The following is a 10,034-nucleotide window of genomic DNA, read 5'->3' as shown; positions in this document are numbered from 1 at the left end:
TGCGAGCGGAGCGCCCTCCGCGCCTTCGGGCTCCGGGCGGGGTCGCAGCGGAACCCGCTCGGCCTGGGCGCCCGGGGAGAGCGGGGCGCGCCGGGCCTGGGCAGGCTCCTCGCGGCTGGCGCCCCTGCGTAGGCCGTGTAGCCAGCGACCGGAAGCGGTGGCAGGCGCTCCAGTGGCGCAATCGGTTAGCGCGCGGTACTTATACAGCAGTATGTGTGCGGGTGATGCCGAGGTTGTGAGTTCGAGCCTCACCTGGAGCATCGTTTTCCGCCCAGAGGCGTCATCCCTCGGAGAGACCCTGTGCTGCTTCCCGAGGCCCTCTGGGACCACATCCCACCATCTTTGGTGTGTTTGAGTTTGTTCGGTAGCCAGGATCCGCGCCGTTCTCCTTCACTTTCAAAAGAAAGTGTTAGGGACAGAAATGCCACTAAGTCTACATAATCTCTCTCCCACGTCACCCACCCCCAAGAAAGACCCCGCACTCCGGGTAAGCACACACACACACGCTTTTGAAACAGAACACTGTCAGGGACATTTACAGACTGTTATGCTGAGTGCGTTAGCCTCTCTTCACCCCCACCCTGTCCTGCAGGCGTTCCCCCGTGAGGACCATCTCCTGGCACCCCCCTTCCTGCTTTCCTCTAAAGAGGATGGTTCCTCCGGGAGCCCCCGGCACATACTGAGAAAGTGCTGACGGCTTGCCTGCCGCGCGGAGCCCTGAACTCCAGCAGAGGGAACTCAAGAGCGAGAAATGTCCTGCCTGATGAAAGTTCCAGCTTGGGGGTGGGGGTGGGGGGTGCGGGACAGTGAGAGTCTGATTTCTGACTCCCCCCTGCCCCCACCTGACCCCGAAGAACCAACCGCCACGGAAGGTAGAGCAACGTGGTCCCTGAGAAGCAGAACCGGCGTCCTCAGACCCCCAGACCTCGGCGCCCGGAACAGGGTGGGTGGGGACGGCCCAGAAACCGGAAGTGTGCCGAACAGCATTCCGGGAAGGCGTAGGGCTGTGCACGAGGTAGGCGGGAAGCAGCTAGTGATTTTGACTTAGCAATATGCTGCCCCCCCCAACTCCCCATGAAACAAGGAGTCCACCTGGTCATGAATCTTATCACACCTCCTCACTCTGCCCCAAAGGGGAAACTGAACGATGTAAGTGGGAGTACTTTTCCTAGCGGTAAAGGCTGTGCCTAGCCGTGACGGCATGTATGCGCCAGCCACACCAGGATACAGAAAGTAGTACATGGAGTGAAACCGAGCCCAGAGAACTCTCTCAGGAAATCTGGACGCCACTCCTGGAGTCCTGGAGTGTAATTTCCCCACACCTCAGTGAGCACTCCAGCGGGTGGCTTGGGGACGTCCCTGCCCATCAGCAAAACGGGGCTGAGCCTGGCATGACCACATGTTAGAAACAGTTTAATACTTAACACTCTGCAGTCCTTGGTCAAAGAGGAGCCGGCCCAGAAGGAGAAAATGAAAGCTGACCGATAAAAGAGAAGGAAGCAGGTCAGGAGAACGAGAGCCCCCCCGCGTGGTTCTTGCTTCCGGGCTGGGATTTCCCTGAAACCTGGAGCCCTGAAGGTAGAGCACAGGCTGGTGATGCTCACACGGACGGAGAGGCGTGTGTCCGCTGGTCCAGCCCACGGGGCTCTGACAGACGATGTCCCCCAGAGCCACGAGAGCCAGGAAAGCCACCTGACTGCTAGCCCAGAGGGCAGCATATGGCAATAGCCGACATACGGTGCGGTTCTGGATCCGCTCGTGCTCTGGACGGCTGTGCTGTAGTGGAGCAAGTTGGAGCTGATGAGGGAATTGAAGATCCAGAAGAACAGGAGAGAGGGAAGGACTTGGCACGCAGCCTGTGGCTTGCGCTTTCTCCAGGAGGAGGTCCTGGGGCTGATGGTGACGGTCTGGACCACGCTGAGGAGACCCGTGGTGCAGATGGAAACACCACGGGCCACTCTCTCCAGATAAAACACAGTTTTGCACTATCTAGAAAGTTACTGAAATGAAAAGCTCTTGTATCAAAGATGCCTCTGGCACCAAGTGTCATCGTATTGGTAAAAGCCAGGTGGATGAGGATAAGGTCTATGGGCTGCTTCTCAGGACCCGTGACAAAAATGGACACGCGGCTGGCAAACAACAAGAAGTTTCCCCCAGTGCCAGGTCCAGTAAGAGAGCAAGATTCTTCCCCGGAAGAAGTCAATCCAAATCGTCTTCTACCTCATGGACAGTGCAGGAACAGCCTTTTGAGAAAGTCAAATAAATGAGGATGGCATATTTCACGTCTGGCTTCTCGCTGGGTTACTACAGGGAAGGAGAAGCTGTGGCACTGAAGTGTGCGCGTGGGTCTACGGGCGTGCTCTCCTCTCCCAGAGAAGCGCCCATCTCCCGATGTGCTGGGCGACAGTCAGCTGTCCTCCCCCTGGGTCCTGGCACCTCCTCCTGCACAAGGGACCCAGCAGAGCCCCGACTCTCCTCTCACACCTACCCTGCCCGGCTCTGCCCGACAGGGCCTGCGCCCAAGGCCAAGGGCGGTGCCCCCCCCTTCCACTGTCAGATGTACCCACCGTGGGGTCCATGCACAGGCACAGCCCTGCTGGGGAGGGGGCGTCCTGGCAGCAGTGCCAGCCCGGCCCTGTTATGCCTCGGGAGGCCCCATGCACCTGGCTCAGGCGCTGACGTCACAATGTCGTTGTCACCGTCACCGGTGTTGGCTTTGCCGGGAGTCCAGAGCTCCTGGGCACCGTGTGGGTCCCTGGGGCCCACTTCGCCCCTCTCTCTGATGCTCGGTAATTTGTGGAGCCAGGAACCGTCCTGATGCAATTACAGTAAACTCGCAGTGACAGGTGGGAGGTGCTGCGGGCTGGGGTCTGGCCCCGCTCACGTCTGCCCCTGACTTCATGGAGGCCCCCTGCTCCCCCCCACCCCTGCCCCACCGGCTGCCGCAGCTCAGGAAGAAACACCTGGAATCACAAGTGCTCATTTCCCGAATTGTTTTCAACTACACTCACACTGATCATAGGAGGTCACTGAGGGGTGTGGTCAGAGTCCCGGCTCCGCTCCCCCCACCCATTGCTGTGTCTAGAAGACAGCAGGGCGGGGGGACTTCTGGGGTGCTGGCTTTCTGATCTGGGTGCTGGGTGGGTGCTCGGAGTCAGTCCACACAGCTCGCTGAGGATTTCTGCCCTTCTGAGTGTGGTCATTTCTTTTGCAAGTTTGCCGTCAAACGGGGTCAGTGGCCCCCGCAAGGTCAGGTCCTGGGGTCACGGCCCAGACCCAGGTCTGAGGGAGACGAGCAGAGCCCCGGCTCAGAGGCGTCCTGGGTCCCTAGCGCCCCTTACAGAGATGGCTCCTCTCTCGCTTGTCCATTCAAGCCCGGGCGGGAAGCTGAGGTGACATCCACCCCTCCCCCCGCCCCCCAGCCCCGCAGACGGCTTACCTCGGCCTGTTCCGCTGGCCTTGCCTGTGAAGGACGGCGGCCGAGACCGGCAGGTGCAGCCTCGGGAGCTGCGTGAGGTGGGGGTTCGTGGCAGGAGGGGAGAGGTGAGGCCGCAGAGGAGCCGGTTTCCCATCCACTCCGGAAGGCCGCCCAGCAGGGGCACCTGCTGCTCTGTGTCTCCCTGAAGACCCAATTTCAAGGCTGTCCTGCCAGGCGCTGCTGAGACGCGCACTTCCCTCGCTCACATTGTTTTTATTTCAGTTTTTAGAGTCCCTTAGAGTCACGTCGGGGCTCCCTCCAAAGTGGGGTGCTCCTGAGTGTCCCAGAATCTTCTGGCACATGATGTCTGCCGTTGGCAGCGCTCCCCTGTTGGCACAGAGAAGACGGAGTCGTAAGGAACTCTATGAAGAAAACACCAGATTGCTACGACTTCCACTCAGGGCATGTGAGGAGAGCACATAGTAATGACTTACGCATCTAGACTACTTATGTAAATTATTTGACCTTCATGAAAATGGGAGAAATACGTTGGATACTGAGGCTGGAGGGCCTAAATAACCCCCCCCACCCGCAGGCAGCCAGCAGGACCCCCGCCCAGATCTCTCATAATGCATGTTCATCAAAATCCCCCTAAGGAAGTAAAACAACAAGCTACCTGACTGGAAAACACACCAACAACGAACTATTCCAAGTCAGTATCAGAATATGTGTGAAGACCTGCTAAAACAAACAGGAAAGAGACAAAAGAAAAAAATGGGGGAAAAAAGAAGAGCCATTCCACAGAAGAGTAAAACATCTGAACGGAATATATAAAGCTGAGGACACGCTCAGTCTCGTGTGTCACGGCGACGTAAATTCAAGCCACAATAAAAATCATTATTTTTATCAAATTTAAAGGGACAGAATACCAAGTGTTGTGAGCATGTGGAACGTTGGGGACTCAGGGCTGATGGCGTGTTGATCGGAACATCTGTGGAAATCGTCTCGCGTGGCTAATCGGTGAGTTTGAATGCCTCATGGCCTAGGACCCGGCTATTAAATGGCCACTGCCGTATCTCACTGTCACCAAACACCTTACTACTCCATTACGTGTACATCAGACATGGGCCTCAGAGACATGAGCATCACTTGGGAACTAGTTAGAAATGAACATTCTACGGCCCATCCCAGACCTACTGAACCAGAAGCTCTTGGGAGTGTATCCCAACTATCTGTGTGTGAACAGGCCCTCCAGGAAATGCTGAGGCACACGCCACTTGGTAGAGTTGCATTTAGCGGAAAAGAATAACAACCAAAAGGAAGTATAAATAAATTTAAGTTGGTAAGAGAATGAATAAAGATATAGTGACACATTCATACAACGGAATTCTTAACAGCACGGAGTATAATGAGTTGCACCTCCAACCACAGTACGGCAGGAGAGAGTCATGTAAGTTACGGGACAATTTGCATAGAGTTTCGAACAAGCAAAATTCCATGTGTGTTGTTTTGGAATCCATGCATATGTAATAAATGAAAATAAAACAGGGAAATATTATGTCTTTACCTCTGTCAAGAGGTTTATGTCTAACCTAACTATAGTTTTCAGGAAGTACAGTTTTAACCATACTTTAAAAATATTTTTTGAGACCTTATGGCCCCATGATGTTTGGCACCTTTTTTTTTAATGTTTGTTTACTTTTGAGAGAGAGAGAGAGAGAGAGAGAGAGAGAGAGCGAGAGAGAGCGCGCGCGACCATGAGCAGGGGAGGGGCAGAAAGAGAAAGAGAGACAGAATCCGAAGCAGCGCCAGGCTCTGAGCTGTCAGCACAGAGCCCCATGCGGGGCTCAAATTCAGAACCTCGAGATCAAGATCTGAACCGAAGTCAGATACTCAACTGGCTGAGCCACCAGGTGCCCCCAAACCACTTTTTATAGATCCGTTTGTTACTGTGGATCCCGCATTGTTAACCCACCTTGGATTCAAGACTGTACCCGATTCGTACATTAATTAATGCTGGCTCCTCCTAATTACTAATCCCATCCAGAAACATGAACCAACCCTGCTTCCTGAGCACCTGCTCGGAATCCTTTAACGAAACCCGAAAGGAGGAAAGATGCGGCACATATGAGAGACCGTTCTGTGGCTCCTCCGTGATGCCCTCCCTCTACCTCTGGATTAACAGGTCGGGTTTCCTTAACCTACAAGATTGTTTCTAGTGGTCCGGTGACCCCTGGGTAAGGCTGGTTGGGCATAGTAAGTACTGTACTTGTAAGTAATAGTAAGTACTGATACACTTGGACTTGTATGCATCACCCATCTCTTTGATTTGTATTTTGCCTGTATTTTTTATTATTTCCTCTTGTCTTTTTTCTTTCATTTCCCCCATTATTCTACTGTCCTTTTCTTCTACTCATTCATGTGGTATACATTTTTTCAGTTTTTTTTGTGTGTTCTTATTACTGAAATGTCATCATGCATGGTTGACTTTACAGAGCCTGAAGTTAATGTACTTCATAAGGTTCTCTAAGCATTACAACACTTTAAAACCCTTTAAGTCGAATTGCTTCTGTCTGTTCAGTTATTCCTTCCAAGTACTAACCAGGCCCGACCCGGCTTAGCTTCCGAGATCAGACGAGATCGGGTGCGTTCAGGGTGGTATGGCCGTAGACTGTTAAATTATTCCTATCCAGTATTTTCATTCCCATCTTTTCAGTCAAAAAAGGAGACGTTATTTTTCAGCATCAACCTTCATCTTAAACTGGCAATATTTACTTATGTTTATCTATTTACTAATTTCTTTTCTTCTTTTTACTTACTGTGTAACTCTCCTAGGTTTTTATTTTTAATTCCTCAAGTATGAACTTGACAATTCCTTAATAAAGCTTTCTTAGTGGCAATATTTCTCTGTTTTATTTCATCTCATATTATATTTATTTTATTCTTACACTTGAAAAACACATTTACTTTGTATAACCCTCTTGGTTGACAGCATTTTTTTCCTCTAACAGTTTCAAAATATATCTTCTTCAGATTTCTGAGAAATCTATGTTAATCTGTACATCATTTCCTCAGAAATCTTTTTTTCTGGCTGCTTTAAAAATCCTTTACTCTTATGTGCTATGAATTGGACTACAATGTGTCTGATGCATCAGTTTCTTTTTAATGTGCTAAGAATATGTTGTGCTTTGTGTATCTGTGGGGTCCTATCTTCTCTCACTTCTGGAAAGTTCTCAGTCCTCTCCCCTCCCCCTTCCTTGTTACAGTGGTGTTTAGCCAGAATTCTCAGCCACCGCAGAGAGTTACTCAATTCTCTCTGGTTATCTTCACATGCACAGGAGGCAGACAACCTCACAAATGCCTGCGTGTCTTCTCTGGTCTGTCTGTCTTTCATGACAGACATCTCAGCTGCGATCTCAGAGCGGTGGAAGGAAAGTCACCTCCCCGATGAATCGCAGTGGGCGTAGGAGGATCGTTATGACTCCTGTCCTCTCTGGATCGTGGCTGTGACCTGCTCGGAAAACAGAATCTCCATCATCCCAGCCATCCTTTGTTGGATCCCAGTGCATAAAGGAAACCCCGGGAAAGAAGGCTGGAAACACGGGAAACTCTGGATAGAGAAACAGAGCCCGGCAGGGACATCTACAATGAGGACACCGCAGGGCCTGGGCTGTGCCGAGTGCTGTCACTGAACAGACCCCAGGGCTCTGACTCCACAGTGAGTCGGTTCCTGCTCCCGAATATGGGTCCGGCCGCCGTTCCTGCCATCAGGCCGGCAGGGCATTTCACGGGGTGCGGGGCAGTTAGGGTCACGTCACGCTTTCTCCGACAACATGGTGCAGGCCTGGGTCTCCACACGTGTCCGGGGAGGAAGTGGAGGCTAAAGGGAATGACCCATGTTCCCCAAGTCGCGAGGCTTCCTGGGGCCAAAGCTGGACACCAGCCTAAGCTCCTGCCGCTCCTGGTGCCAGACCCCTTCACGGCCAGGCCCACCCGAGCCCCTGAGGCCTGGGAGCCGGGGGGAGGGGGGCGGCGGAGCGGGGTGACCGCCGTGGGCGGGCTTTCCAGGCAGACAGAGTCCGTGCAAATCCTGCAGTTCCATCAAACCTGACGCTTTATGTTGTTTGGGGGAAACTGTCAGCAGCTCTATAGACGTTTCTAGGTGCAAACTTAGGTTGGAGACTTTAATGGTGAAGGAGCGCATTTTTATCCAGGCCTGAGAGGGGGCCCATGGTCTGGACTGATCACAACCACATCAGTTCTGTGTTAACCAGGGCGGGACCGATGCGGGAAAGCAGACCACTGAGTTCCCTGCAGACACCGACTCTCCCCAGGTTCCTGAGCAGGCGGGCAAGGCGCCCTCACCCTTCATTTGCCTGGCTCCTCTTTTCTTGGGGAGGATGCCCCGCCCACGGCTACTCTCCCCATCGTGGGGATCCCTCCTTCATACACCGCCCTGCCTCAGGACAGCGCCCAGTCCCAGTCGCTTGTTACCTGACATTTCCCAACCACCCCTTCCCTGACCTGATGCAGGCTTCCCTCTGGGTCTCCTCAGATCGCTCAGCGGGACTCAGACCTCCTGGGCAGATCCTTGCCTGGCAGCATTCCAAGGTCTCCCAGGCCCAGTGCAGCCTGCATGGGGTCAGATCCCAGCTCCGTCCGACCCACAAACCGTGTCTGGATGTCTCTGGCCGATTAGGCATTAAAAGGTGGGGTCCGATCTCAAAAGTCTATGCAGTTTGATTTGATGTTGAGAACTAGGAAAACCCAGTGGAAACTTGTAAGCAATGAACTCACAGAATCAGTTTGGGCTTTAAAAGAACTCTGGAAATATTCAGGTGTGTATATTAGAGATCTAAAAAGTGGAATCAGGAGGCCGACCAGGAAATTGCTTTACTCATCAGAACGAGCTCTGTCCTGCCTGGGGAGCCTGATGGCCCGACGGAAGAGGAGACGGACTGAATCTGGGAGCAGGGAGGCCATGGACGCAGCAGGAGGCTGTAAGTCTCTAGCGCGGGGACATGGAGAGGTGAAGAAGAAGGCCCAGACTTCTTGGAGTGCGCTGATGGTAATATCACGTGAGGAACTAGAAGACAAGGGTGACATCCCGTTGAGGGACCCTTAGTTCAACTCCGCACCTGCTGGGACTGAGATGACCGGGATCTCCACGGTTGAGCCTGGAGTTTGTCTTTGTGGGTCCGGAGCCAGACACGCGATCTCGATGGCGACTTCAGAGGTCTGTATTCTTATTCTCAGTGTCGCATTGAAGCCACATAGAATGACCTACACAGAGGCTCATGGGGAAAGGAACAGAGTTCTCTGGACACAAATCTGCTCTGTTACGTCCGCTGTGGCTGCCCTTCCGCAGTCGGGGAGCCCTCTGAGCGAGGGGTTCTCTGCAGATTCATCTCCTCAAATAGCTTTCTTCACAAGGTGCTTGCTGGACTCAAACCTCTCCCTCATTCAAGTAAGAAATGGTTTTGAACAGCATCATGGGAACAGCGTTTCTCCTTCTCACTGGACCTGGCATCGTGGGGACATCTCCACTTCTGTCAAGTACTCATGTACTTTCTTTCGGGCATGAGAAGAAAGCTATAGGCCTCTTACCCACTTGGCTCTTACAAACACCCCAATACTTTTTTCCAAGGCAGCACTGAAAACAATAGCAACGTGTGGTTTGAGAAACTTCCCGGATGGCACAGGCTGTAAAATGTTTGTGTTTCTGGAGAGGGTGGCCGGGGCCTTCCGATCTCCACCAGCAGCTGCCTCCCAGTGGTCCTGGCGGCCACCGTGGCCCCGGAGCCTCCGTGCCCGCCAGCCGCCAGCCGGTGTCCACATGCCACAGCCTCCCTCCCCTCTTCTTGTGGATACTCAACTCCTTGGTCAGCGTGAACTCACTCTGCTACGTGGGAAGCCTCTCCGCTGAGCAGCGCACAGATTGGTCCAAGTGACACCTACTGTTACTTCCTACCAGCAAACCAGACAAGAAGACGGATTTCTCTCATTCTCACGGCCCTGCGGGATTTCCTGTTGGGTCCCGTGGGCTGGGCCCGCATCTACATGGTATTTCTGCTCCATAAGCACCACAAGCACATCCTCTACCTCCAGAAACCCAGGGTCCTCTACTGGGTCCCCCTGAGAGAAGAGCCGCTCAGTGTCCTCCGCCTGATGCTCTGTTTTCTTTTCTTTTATTGGACAGATTGTATCATTTCTTTATATTTAAAGTCTTTAGATGAGAGTAATTCCATAACGCTAGTATTCTAGAAACCTTAACGCTTCGTTATCCAATTGTGAGCCCATTTGTGCTGATTTCACAGAGATGGACATCTGGGTGGATGTTGGTATACTCAATAAAACCTGAAAAATGTCCATTTTTTCACTGATCCCTTTGGTAGCAGGTTTGAAATAAGACATGTTATGGCTGAGTGTAAAAAAATTGAAGAGTAGTTGGGGCGCCTGGGTGGCTCAGTCGGTTGAGCATCCGCTTCGCATCAGGTCATGATCTCACTGTTCGTGGGCTCAAGCCCCGCATCCGGCTCTAGGCTGACAGCCTGGACCCTTTCTTCAGTATCCATGTCTCCCTCTCTCTCTGTCCCTTCCCTGCTCATGCTCTCTC

General features: G+C 52.7%; 1 long non-coding RNA gene, 1 other non-coding gene and 2 pseudogenes across 2 annotated transcripts in view; 2 read left to right on the top strand and 2 right to left on the bottom strand.

The window, feature by feature from the left end:
• LOC115296217 overlaps nucleotides 1-928 on the bottom strand; it is a 2,681-nt gene extending 1,753 nt beyond the window's left edge. The window contains exons 1-2 of the long non-coding RNA XR_003910783.1: nucleotides 681-928; nucleotides 253-393 (exon numbers count right to left, since the gene is read on the bottom strand). This is a non-coding gene — a long non-coding RNA (uncharacterized LOC115296217). The remainder of the gene's footprint in view (nucleotides 1-252; nucleotides 394-680) is intronic.
• Nucleotides 167-260, top strand: TRNAI-UAU. The gene is made up of 2 exons: nucleotides 167-204; nucleotides 225-260. It is a non-coding gene; the product is annotated as a tRNA-Ile (tRNA).
• Nucleotides 929-1,187: 259 nt separating the features above from the next.
• Nucleotides 1,188-2,225, bottom strand: LOC115296506 (annotated as a pseudogene).
• A 6,667-nt stretch (nucleotides 2,226-8,892) lies between these two features.
• LOC115296167 lies at nucleotides 8,893-9,779 on the top strand (annotated as a pseudogene).
• The last annotated feature ends 255 nt before the right edge of the window (nucleotides 9,780-10,034 follow it).

The sequence above is a fragment of the Suricata suricatta genome, chromosome 7 (assembly GCF_006229205.1).
Source record: "Suricata suricatta isolate VVHF042 chromosome 7, meerkat_22Aug2017_6uvM2_HiC, whole genome shotgun sequence".
Classification (NCBI taxonomy): domain Eukaryota; kingdom Metazoa; phylum Chordata; class Mammalia; order Carnivora; family Herpestidae; genus Suricata; species Suricata suricatta.
The sequence above is the reverse complement of the archived record's forward strand: the minus strand, read 5'-3'. Positions and strand labels throughout refer to the sequence as shown.